Here is a 10,001-nt window from a genome sequence, read left to right as displayed (position 1 = left end):
GCTGAGAACATCACTGCCTTTGGTACCAGGGCAGGTGGTCTGTGATCAGGGGTGCGGACTTGCATGGCAGTGCTTTAATGAACATTTTATGGTCTTGCCACTTCAAAGCCCTTCATTTTCCTAGAAATTTGAAGATGGCATTTCTCATTCGGAGGTTCAGACTTCGGTTGGACTTGATGTTGAATGGTCCATACAATGGGGTGCATAAAATAAGAATCTCGCTTCCTTGTTGTTGTTGTTTTCTAACGCTGTCTGAATTTGGTAAGCAAGAGGAAGAGTGGCTTGCAGTGTCTGCTTTTGAGAGGAACGTATTCCTGACTGTCTCCATCTCTGTATGGTGAAGCTTTCTGCCTGCACTATGATTTTGCTGGGCTGTGAGGCTGTGTTGGAGCAGCAGAGGTCAGAAGTGGTGGCTTTAAAGGCATTGAAGCTGTGGTCAAACTAGCAGGAAAAGCTGGTTTCTTCCCAGAGAGCTGCCTGACAAATATAGCTACAAGTAAAGACCCTTGAAGTTGGCTTTTTTTATTTAAATTTACTATTAATATGTAGCTTTTGGGATTGATTGATTGATTGATTTCTGGGAAGCAAGAAGTGAGAGCCTGTGCACTCCCATAGGTAGTGCTGCCTCCCAAAATAGGTGCACCCTTCTCCACTTCTGTTCCTTCCATGCTGGTGTAGCACAAGGCCATGCAGCAGTGTGCAGATGTGGTGATTCCAATGTGACTGTGAGGTCAGAGCCCCACGGTGACGTGCTGTGCTGTGTCTTGGCAGCAGCAGCATCATGGGGCGAGCGTGGGGGCCATGGTCCTCACCCTGTTCCTCCTCCTGGTGTCCCTGCCAGCCCGGGACGCCCAGGCTGCTCCAGCCGAGCGCAGGGAGCAGGTGGGCGAGCAGGGGCAGCACCCAGCCCCGAGCAGCTTAGCAGGGCAGCAGTGGGGCCAGGGCTGGGGCTGGGGCCGGGAGAGCAGCCGGGCTGGGCCGGGCAGGGCGAGCCAGGCAGCACCAGGGTGTGGGCAGGGGGCAGACACCCGCAGGGAGGGGAGAGGGGCTGCGGCTGCTTCAGGGGCAGGTTCTGGGCAAGCAGGGGCTGGGAGTGCTGGCACAGGGCAGAAACCAGCACTGAGTCCCTGTGGGGCCCTCCCTGCCCCCCAGCCTCGTGCCACACGGCCCCATCCCAGGGCGCGCTTTGAGCCTTTGGGCCCGTTTCAAATCAAAGCTGGGATTGCTTTGGCACTTTGGGCCACTTTTGAGCTTTGGGATCGTTTCTGTTAGGGTTAGGATTTGATTAGTGTTAGGGATAGAGAGTAGTGTCAGTGGAAGTGGTTGGGGTTAGGGGTTGGTTTTAGGAAGTAGGGCTGGGGTTAGGGTTACGTTTGGGTTAGAGTTAGTGGTAGGGTCAGGGTTTGATTAGGATTAGGGTTAGAGTTAAGGTGAGGGGTTTTGGGTGAGGGATAGAGTTTGGTTTTAGGTTTAGGCATAGATTTCTGATTAGAGTAAGAGGGCTAAGCATTAGGTTTAGAGTTGGAGTTAGGGGTAGAGGTTGGTCTTCGATTTAGCCTTGCTTTAGGATTACAGTAAGTGATTGGACTAATATTAGAAGTTTAGATGAAGGGATAGGTGTTAGGGGTAGGGTTAGGGTTATTATTAGGGTTTGATTAGGATTAGGTTTAGGGCTTATGGGTAGGGATGTGGTTAGTGATAAGGGTTAGTATTAGGGTTAATGTTAGGAGTAAGGATTAAGGTTAGGGGTTAGGGAATAGTGTTTGTGTAAGCAGTAAAACTTCAGGATTAGGGGGAAAGGGTAGGAATATGGTTAAGGTTGGCATAGGGTTAGGAGTTTGGGTTAGGGTTAGGCTTAGGTTTTGGAGTTTGGGTTAGGGTTAGGCTTAGGAGTTTGGGTTAGGCTTAGTCTTAAGCTTAGGAGTTTGGTTTAGGCTTAGACTTAGGGTTAGGAGTTTGAGTTAGGATTTAGGGTTAGTCTTAAGGCTAGGAGTTTGGGTTAGGAGTTTCCGTTAGGGTTAGGCTTAGTGTTAGGAGTTTGGGTTAGGGTTCGGCTTGGGCTTAGGCGTCTGGGTTGGGCTTAGGCGTCTGGGTTGGCTTAGGCGTCTGGGTTGGGCTTAGGCTTAGAGTTAGGAGTTTGGGTTAGGGTTAAGGGATTGGGATAAGGGTTAAGAGATTGGGTTAAGGTTAAGGGATTGGGTTAGGATTGGGTTTACGGTTAGGAATTAGGCTTAGGTTTAGGATTAGGATTAGCGTTATGGTCTGGGTTAGGAGTTGGGGTTAGGAGTTGGGGTTAGGAGTTGGGGTTAGGAGTTGGGGTTAGGAATCTTAACCCTCGACAGGGACAAAGGGGGTCCCCAGGATGTCACAATGGGCCCTGGGGACAATGGGAGTCCCCAGCATGTCACAATGGGCCCTGGGGACAAGGGGGGGTCCTTGGATGTCACAATGGGCCCCAGTGACAAAGGGATCCCCCGTGGTGCCAAAATGGGCCCTGGGGACAAAGTAAAGTCCTGGAATGTCACAATGGGCTCTGGGGACAATGGGGGGTGTCCAGGATGTCACAATGGGCCCTGAGGACAAGGCGGGGTCCCCATGGTGTCACAAAACAACGTCCTCAGGGATACAGGTCAGTGCCAGGGGTGGGTTATGCTTGGCCTCCATGACCTCGAGGGTCTTTTCCAACCAAAATGAGTTTTTAGGGTTTATCCCAAATGATGGGAACCCCCGCTTCCAGCTCTGCTCTTTACCAAACACCTTTTAGAGGATGAAGAGGAAGGAGACGCAACACCTCAGCATACGGAGGGTCTTCCCCAAAGGGGTGGTCTGGGGTATCCAAAACACAAGGGGTGGTGTGGGCATCCAAAGCACAAGGGGTGGTCTGGGGCATCCAAAACACAAGGGGTGGTCTGGGGTATCCAAAACACAAGGGGTGGTCTGGGGCATCCAAAACACAAGGGGTGGTGTGGGCATCCAAAGCACAAGGGGTGGTCTGGGGTATCCAAAGCTCTCCTGGAGCGACTGCTGCTTCTTCTTGCTTTCCATCAGCTTCTTGATGTCTTCCCGCATGGGGCCGCGCTCGTCATCTTCGTCATCTTCGTCATCTTCGTCATCTTCGTCATCTTCACCATCAGATTCAGAGGATTCTGGAGGAGCGAACAGCAAGAAATGGGCTGGGGAGGGTCCAGCACTGGCCCTGGCTCTTCCTGCCCAGCATCCCAGGCCCATCCCCAGCTGCTCCAGCTTCATCCAAAAGAGGTGGCGAGCTCCAAAAACTCAGTGGCTCCTCCAAGAGCGTCCAATGGGAAGAGGCCCCAGGCAGAGAAGTCGTGGGCTCAAAAGAAAGCACCACGTTCCGAGGATCTCCAGAAGATCCCTGGCCTGCTCCAGGAGATCCCCGTCATCAACAAGATGAGGTCGGCCGTGTTGTTTTCAAAGGCGAGGAGGAGCTCAAGGGCCCTCAGCATCGGGGCTCGCGTGCGGTTATGAGAGGGCAAGGAAGGAAGGAAGGAAGGAGGGAAGGAAGGAAGGAAGGAGGGAAGGAAGGAAGGAGGGAAGGAAGGAAGGAGGGAAGGAAGGAAGGAAGGAGGGAAGGAAGGAAGGAGGGAAGGAGGGAAGGAGGGAAGGAAGGAGGGAAGGAGGGAAGGAGGGAAGGAAGGAAGGAAGGAGGGAAGGAGGGAAGGAGGGAAGGAGGGAAGGAGGGAAGGAAGGAAGGAAGGAAGGAAGGAAGGAAGGAGGGAAGGAAGGAAGGAGGGAAGGAGGGAAGGAAGGAGCCGGGGGTTCCCATCATTTGGGATAAACCCTAAAAACTCATTAATCACTTTGGTTGGAAAAAACCACCCACCTCCATAGGACCCCATAGGGACCCATAGAGACCATAGAGGCCCATAGGGAGCCACAGAGCCCCATGGAACCCCATAGAGACCCATAGGGACCGTAGAGCCTGTAGAGACCCATAGGGACCCATAGAGACCCATAGAGCTCCATAGGACCCCATAGGGACCCATACAGACCATAGAGGCCCATAGGGAGCCACAGAGCCCCATGGAACCCCATAGAGACCCATAGGGACCGTAGAGCCTGTAGAGACCCATAGGGACCCATAGAGACCCATAGAGCTCCATAGGACCCCATAGGGACCCATAGAGGCCCATAGGGAGCCACAGAGCCCCATGGAACCCCATAGAGACCCATAGGGACCGTAGAGCCTGTAGAGACCCATAGGGACCCATAGAGACCCATAGAGCTCCATAGGACCCCATAGGGACCCATAGAGACCATAGAGGCCCATAGGGAGCCACAGAGCCCCATGGAACCCCATAGAGACCCATAGGGACCCATAGAGACCCATAGGGACCCATAGAGAGGGAGGGGTTTAGGACCCTGGGGGTTCCATAGAGACCCATAGAGCATCAAGGAGCCCCATAGGGACCCATAGAGCCCCAAAGAGCCCCATAGGGACCCACAGACACCCAAGGAGCCCCATAGAGACCCATTAAGACCCATAAGGACCCATAGGGACCCATAGGGACCCATAGAGCCCCATAGAGGCCCATAGGAAACCACAGAGCCCCATGGAACCCCATAGGGACCTATAGAGACCCATAGGACCCCATAGAGATCCAAGGAGCCCCATAGAGCTCCATAGGGACCCATAGAGACCCATAGGGACCCATAGAGAGGGAGGGTTTTAGGACCCTGGGGGTTCCTGCTGGGCTCAACTATGGCAAGAAAACCTTAACGAATAATTAACCGAATATTAATGAATGCAAAAGGCCAGGAACCAATGAAGAGTGAGCACTGAGCCCTGGGACAGCGGGGACAGCGGGGACAGGGACAGCGGGAATGTGACCCTGGGACCCATTGACCCCGTTGACTCCCATTGACCCCATTGATCCCCATTGACCCATTGACCCATTGACCCCCATTGACCCCCATTGACCCCATTGACCCCCATTGACCCCCATTGATCCCCATTGATCCCCATTGACCCCATTGACCCCATTGACCCATTGATCCCCATTGACCCCCATTGACCCCATTGACCCCATTGACCCATTGACCCCATTGACTCCCATTGACCCCATTGACCCCATTGACCCCATTGACCCATTGATCCCCATTGCCCCCCATTGATCCCTATTGACCCATTGACCCCATTGACCCATTGATCCCCTTTGACCCCATTGACCCATTGACCCATTGATCCCCATTGACCCCATTGAGCCATTGAGTCATTGACTTCATTGACCCCCCATTGACCCCCATTGCCCCCCATTGACTCCCATTGCCCCCATTGACCCCGTTGACCCATTGATCCCCATTGCCCCCCATTGACTCCCATTGACCCCATTGACCCATTGACTCCCATTGCCCCCCATTGACTCCCATTGCCCCCCATTGCCCCCATTGCCCCCATTGTCCCATTTCAGGTAAAAGAGGACATAAACAAGAGAGAAAAAACAAAACACAACACATTTGGGCACTCCTGGGTCCTTTGGGGCACTCCTGGGTCCCTCCTGAACTCCTGGGTCCTTTGGGGCACTCCTGGGTCCCTCCTGAACTCCTGGGTCCTTTGGGGTACTCCTGGGTCCCTTGGGGTACTCCTGGGTCCCTCCTGAACTCCCCATAGACCCCCATAATTTCCCCCTTAGGGACCCAGGAGTGCCCCATAGTGACCCATAAGTGACTCATGGAGCCCCCTAAGTGCGTTCGGGTCCCCTCGGGTCCCTTCGGGTGAGTTCGGGCCCCACTCGGGTCCCTTCGGGTGCGTTCGGGTGCGTTCGGGTGCGTTCGGGTCCCTTCGGGTCCCTTCGGGTGCGTTCGGGCCCCACTCGGGTCCCTTCGGGTGCGTTCGGGTCCCTTCGGCTCCCTTCGTGTATCTTCGGCTCCTCTCGGAGCCGCCTCTGCGCACGCCACGCACAGTGGGCGTGGCCACGCACCCCCCCGCCGCTTCCCATTGGCCGCCTCCTGAGGAAGGGGGCGTGGCCTCGCTCACAGCCGCCGCCGCGGCGGGAAACGATCGTGAGGCGGAAAAAGGGGGAGAAAGTGGGGGGGGGGGGGGGGGCGGGGAGGAAGAGGAGGGGCCGGGGGGGGAGCGGAACACGGGTTTTGGGGTAAAAAGGGGGGGATTTGGGAGTTTGGCGCCTTTTGGGGCACTTTCGGGTGGGTTCGGGTCCCTTCGGGGAGACTTCGGGCCCCTTCGGGTGGGTGCGGGTCCACTCGGGTGGGTTCGGGCTCCTTCGGGTGGGTTCGGGCCCCTTCGGGTGGGTGCGGGTCCACTCGGGTGGGTTCGGGTCCCTTCGGGTGGGTTCGGGTCCACTCGGGTGGGTTCGGGTCCCTTCGGGTGCGTTCGGCTCCACTCGGACCCCTTCGGGAAGACTTCGGGTGCGTTCGGCCCCGGCCGGGACTCGGGCGCCGTTCGGCTCCGCTCGGGCGCCGTTCGGCTCCGCTCGGGCCCATTCGGCTCCGCTCGGGCGCCGTTCGGCTCCGCTCGGGCCCATTCGGCTCCGCTCGGGCGCCGCTCGGCTCCGCTCGGCCCATTCGGCTCCGCTCGGGCGCCGTTCGGCTCCGCTCGGGCCCATTCGGCTCCGCTCGGGCCCATTCGGCTCCGCTCGGCTCTTTCCGTCTCCGCTCGTTTTCCCGCGCTTTCCCTCAGAGCGCGAAACGAAGCGCGGGGACCCCCGGGGCCACTTTTTTTGCGCTTTTCCCGAGGTGACAACAGCGGGGGCTTTGGGGACACAGCTCGGGGAGCATCACCGGGAGGGTTTTGGGTTGAAAAAGCGCTATTTTGGGTCAATTTTGAGGTGGTTTGTGGCCCTCCCGGCGGGGCAAGATGGCGGTTGCGGACATCGAGGGGCTGCTGGGTGAGTAATGAGGGGGAATTAGGGGTGATTAGCGCGAATTAGGGGGTAATTAGGGGGCAGCGGGGATATGGGGGGGTGTTAATTAGCGCTGCTGAGGGTGTTAATTGTTAATGAATGCAGAGGAGGAGCCGTTGCAGCAGCTGCACCCCGGGCTGGCCCCGCTGAGGGGGATTGGGGGGGTGGGAGCGGAGCTGGAGAGGGAGGTGAGACAGGTAAGGGGGCATTGGGGACAATGGGGACAATGGGGGTGGTGGGGACATTGGGGTCAGTGGGGTGAATGGGACATTGGGGGTAATGGGGATCAATGGGGTCAATGGGACATTGGGGTCAATGGGGTGAATGGGACATTGGGGTGAATGGGACATTGGGGTCAATGGGACATTGGGGTCAATGGGGTGAATGGGACATGGGGGTGAATGGGACATTGGGGTCAATGGGGACATTGGGGGGAATGGGACATGGGGGTGAATGGGGACAATGGGGGGACACTGGGGTCAATGGGGTGAATGGGACATTGGGGTCAATGGGACATTGGGGGCAATGGGGTGAATGGGACATTGGGGTCAGTGGGGACAATGGGGGGACATTGGGGTCAATGGGGTGAATGGGACATTGGGGGTAATGGGGATCAATGGGGTCAGTGGGGTGAATGGGACATTGGGGTCAATGGGGGTGGTGGGGACATTGGGGTCAATGGGGTGAATGGGACATTGGGGTCAGTGGGGACATTGGGGCCAATGGGGTGAATGGGACATTGGGGTCAATGGGGGGACATTGGGGTCAATGGGGGTGATGGGGACATTGGGGTCAATGGGCTCAATAGGACATTGAGGTCAATGGGACATTGGGGGTGAATGGAGATCAATGGGGGTCAATGGGACATTGGGGACAATGGGGGGACATTGGGGGCAATGGGGGGACATTGGGGTGAATGGGGATATTGGGGTATTGGGGATATTGGGGTCAATGGGGGGACAATGGGGGCCAATGGGGTGAATGGGACAATGGGGGCCAATGGGGTCAATGGGACATTGGGGCCAATGGGGTGAATGGGACATTGAGGTCAATGAGGACAATGGGAGGACATTGGGGTGAATGGGGATATTGGGGTGATGGGGACATTGGGGTCAATGAGGGGCAATGGGGATCAATGGGGCCAATGGGGGTCAATGGGACATTGGGGTCAATGGGGGTAATGGGGACATTTGGGACAATGGGGACATTGGGGATGTTGGGGAAAATTGGGGTCAATGGGGGCATTGGGGTCAATGGGGACAATGGGGTGAATGGGACATTGGGGCCAATGGGGGGCAATGGGGACCAATGGGGGCAATGGGGTGAATGGGACATTGGGGTCAATGGGACATTGGGGACAATGGGGGTGGTGGGGACATTGGGGTCAATGGGGTGAATGGGACATTGGGGTGAATGGGACATTGGGGTCAATGGGGACAATGGGGGGACATTGGGGTCAATGTGACATTGGGGTGAATGGGGATATTGGGGTAATGGGGTCAATAGGGGTCAATGGGACATTGGGGTCAATGGGGGTAATGGGGACATTTGGGACAATGGGGACATTGGGGATGTTGGGGGAAAATTGGGGTCAGTGGGGGCATTGGGGTCAATGGGGACAATGGGGGGACATTGGGGTCAATGGGGTGAATGGGATATTGGGGTCAATGGGACATTGGGGACAATGGGGGGACATTGGGGTCAATGGGGTGAATGGGACATTGGGGTCAATGGGGACAATGGGGGGACATTGGGGTCAATGGGGTGAATAGGACATTGGGGTCAATGGGACATTGGGGACAATGGGGGGACATTGGGGTCAATGGGGACAATGGGGGGACATTGGGGTCAATGGGACATTGGGGTGAATGGGGATATTGGGGTAATGGGGTCAATGGGGGGACATTGGGGTCAATGGGACATTGGGGTCAATGGGGATATTGGGGTCAATGGGACATTGGGGTCAATGGGGGGACATTGGGGTCAATTGGGACATTGGGGTGAATGGGGGACATTGGGGTCAATGGGGACATTGGGGTCAATGGGATGAATGGGACATTGGGGTCAATGGGGACATTGGGGCCAATGGGGTGAATGGGACATTGGGGGCAATGGGGGTCAATGGGGGGACATTGGGGTCAATGGGGGGACATTGGGATCAATGGGGACATGGGGGTCAATGGGGGAACATTGGGGCCAATGGGGTGAATGGGACATTGGGGGGCAATGGGGGTCAATGGGACATTGGGGTCAATGGGGTGAATGGGACATTGGGGTCAATGCGAAATTGGGGGGAAATTGGGGGTCAATGGAACATTGAGGGTATTGGGGACATTGGGGATCAATGGGAGTCAATGGGGACATTGGGATCAATGGGGTCAATGGGACATTGGGGGCTCAGGGTGACCCCGCTGACCTCTGGTGACCCCCAGGCATGGGCGGGGCTGGCGCTGGCCCGCAGCCAATGGCTGCGCTGGGAGGGGCTGTGGGCGGGGCTTCAGGAGCTGCTGCGCCAGGACCCGGCGGTGAGTGCCCCAAACCCCCAAAATCATGCCCCCCTGAAATGCTGCACTTCAAAACCCTGCACCCCTAAATCCTTCCCCCAAAACCCTGCCCCCCCAAACCCTACACCCCAAGGTCCTTCCCCCACCTCCTGGAACCCTAAACCCTGCACCCCAAAGAATTCCCTCCCAAACCTTGCACCTCCAAATCCTGCACCTCAAAGGCCTGGAAACCCAAGCCCTTCAACCCCATCCCTGCAACACCAAATCCTGTACCCCAAACCCAGCACCCCAGAATCCTGCACCCCAAATCCTGCCTACCAAACCTTTCACTACAAACCCCTGCACCCCGAGGTTGTGCTGCCCTAAACACTGAACCCCCAAATCCTGCAGCCCCAGATCCTTGCCTCCTAAAACTCTGCACCCCAACATCCTGCACCCCAAATCTCTCACCCCCAAATCCTCCCCCCACCACCCTGCAGCCTCAAATCCTTCACCCCCATCCCCTGCACCCCAAAACTCCACACCTCCAAATCCTGAACCCTGAAACCCCGCACCCCCAAATCCTGAGCCCCAGTCCTGTGCACCCCACACTCTGCAACCTTAAATTTCCCCCCAA

General features: G+C 56.6%; 1 long non-coding RNA gene across 1 annotated transcript; it reads left to right on the top strand.

Moving 5' to 3' along the window:
• Positions 1-6,706: 6,706 nt before the first annotated feature.
• Positions 6,707-9,711, top strand: LOC139829147 (uncharacterized). The gene is made up of 3 exons (XR_011741486.1): positions 6,707-6,866; positions 6,987-7,078; positions 9,314-9,711. It is a non-coding gene; the product is annotated as an uncharacterized lncRNA (long non-coding RNA).
• The last annotated feature ends 290 nt before the right edge of the window (positions 9,712-10,001 follow it).

The sequence above is a fragment of the Patagioenas fasciata genome, chromosome 15 (assembly GCF_037038585.1).
Source record: "Patagioenas fasciata isolate bPatFas1 chromosome 15, bPatFas1.hap1, whole genome shotgun sequence".
Lineage (NCBI taxonomy): Eukaryota > Metazoa > Chordata > Aves > Columbiformes > Columbidae > Patagioenas > Patagioenas fasciata.
The sequence above is the reverse complement of the archived record's forward strand: the minus strand, read 5'-3'. Positions and strand labels throughout refer to the sequence as shown.